Consider the following 2,494-nt stretch of genomic DNA (forward strand, 5'->3'; position numbering starts at 1 on the left):
GAGAATGTGGAGAAAGTGGGACCCTCGTCCACTGTTGGTAACTGCTGTCGTTGCAATGGAAATCAAGATGGAGGTCCCTCAAAATTTTTAAATAGAATTACCATACGATTCGGCAATCCTATATCTGGATATATACCCAAAAGAATTGAAAGGAAGATCTCAAAGAGATTATTGCACACCCATGTTCATTGCAGCGTTATTCACAACAGTCAAGAGATGAAAGTAATACTTGGGATACCCAAGTATCCATCAATGAGGAATGGGTAAAAAAATGTAGTATATGCATCCAATGGGGTATTATTTAGCCTTAAAAGAGAAGGGAGTTCTGTCATATGCTACAACATGGATGAACCTTGAGGACACCACGCTAACTAAAATAAGCCAGTCACAATAAGACGACTACTTGATGATTCCACTTATATGAAGTATCTACAAGTAATCAAACTCAAAGAAACAGAGAGTAAAACAATGGTTGCCCGGAGCTGGGGGGGGGGGGCGGGAAAGGGAAGTGGAAAGTTGTTCAATGGGCAAGGACTTTCAGTTTTGCAAGCTGAAAAGAGTTCTAGAAACCTACTGCACAAAATGGGAATGTACTTAACACTACTGAACCGAAAACAAATAAACAAACAAAAAAACTGGGTAGGATGGCAAAGTTTATGTTCTGTGGCACAATTAAAAATGGAAACATTTCACAATTCAAAAATACTACCATTTACTGATCACCACGTAGCAGGTGACAGATAAAGTTCCTCACCGGTATTATTTCACATTGATCACGGCAATGCATCCTGCTGTGGTTGAGACTATTAACTCGTGTTGCAGAGGAAGCAACTAAAACTAAGAGGGTAGCAATGTGCCCAGTGTCACAGGCTTAGAAAGCTTGAGTAATGTGCCTTAAATGATCCCGCTGATAAATGGCTGGTCTGGGTGAGATCTCACCGCGAGCCCATTCCTATAGCTAGGGCATCATCTTGTGGGGCAGTCAGAGAAGCCCGGCTGGGTGACGTTTTCCCACCTAGATGTGAGGCTCAGTCTCTGGTACTGCTGTGAGGCCAGCTGGGTGATGGGGAAGGAGGCCGGCTACAAGGCTTTTTTGTTTGCAAGGTGGGATGAGTGATGGTTCTTGTGCACCGTGAGCACACATTAAAAACAACTTTTTAAACTTAAGATATAAATGACTTATAATATTATATTCGTTTCAGGTATACACATAGGGATTGGACATTTGCAGGGAGTATACATTTCAGAGTCAATGCAGAGAGTCTGGGGAACGGTGGCGAGGGGCCATATTTTCCTGGTCCACCCAGCTTCCCTCTCCCATGATCCATTTCCTCTCTGGAATCCTGTCACTTCCTGTGATGTCACTTCCTGCTTTCTGCTGCAGGTCAGCGGAAGTAAAGAACAGAACGGCCCCAGGCCACCTCCCAGAGCACCACGCTGCGTGCATCTGTGCACAGACTGACCCCTCACGACGAGGGCTGAGCTGTCCTCGGTTTGAGGTCATCACATCTTTATAATAGGACTCTGTCCAGCAATTCTCCTTTCTGTCTCTTGCAATACCTAGTTTCCTTCACTACTGAATCACTCCCATTCAGCAAAACTGTTTTTTGTTTTTTGGGTTTTTTTGGAGGACACCCAGTGACCTCCGCAGAAAGATGTTCCTAGCGTGTTTGGTGACCAAACGAATCGTTTCAGCAATCTTCCAGTGTTTCACACAATTATATTCAGTGATAATCACCGTTTTCTTGATTCATTCTCTAGTTTTAAAGCAATTAACAATTAAAAAAAGAAATTTCCATTGTAAGACTATTCGAATTCAATATATTTCGTGACTGAAATCTGCATTTATCTGAAGGGTCAAGAGACTTAAGTGGGGTGAGGTAAGGGGAGATGGCATCTCTGGAGCCCCTAAATGGCCACTTCCAGAGATGACTTATAGAACAGGGCTCCCCGGAGGCCTTCAGAGCAGCACAAGACCCCTCATTCATCCCAATTCTGCAGAAGAATACTCTCCCTGGAGTTCAGAATCTCCATTTCTGAGTGTCTTCTCTGCTTGGCTCTCTCAAAGGCTCCCCTTACACAACATGCCTAAACCAAAGTCATGCTCGTCCCTTCTAAACAAGAGCTTTTGTCTCCCAGTCTCAGCAAATGGCCCCATCAGCCACCCACTGCGTGAGCCAGAGGACCTTGGGGGGGTGGCTGGACCATATTCCATATTCCTTTCTAACTCATCACCAGTGCCTGTTGCTCATATCCCCCAGTCACTGTTTTGCTGCCCATTTCTCTCCAGACCACCACCAAGGGGTCAATCACAATCTGAAGTAGCATATGAAAGATCTGAGGAGTTCTGCACAGAAGGAAATCTTGTAACTTGGTTCACTGAAGCCTTCTAAATCATGTTTGATCTGCACTTGATATCTGCACCCCATCTCCCAAGACTGTGCCATGGAATGTTCTTGGGGAGATATCTCCGGGCTCTCTGGGCAGGCCTGTT

This window comes from Lynx canadensis, chromosome A3 (assembly GCF_007474595.2).
Source record: "Lynx canadensis isolate LIC74 chromosome A3, mLynCan4.pri.v2, whole genome shotgun sequence".
NCBI lineage: Eukaryota > Metazoa > Chordata > Mammalia > Carnivora > Felidae > Lynx > Lynx canadensis.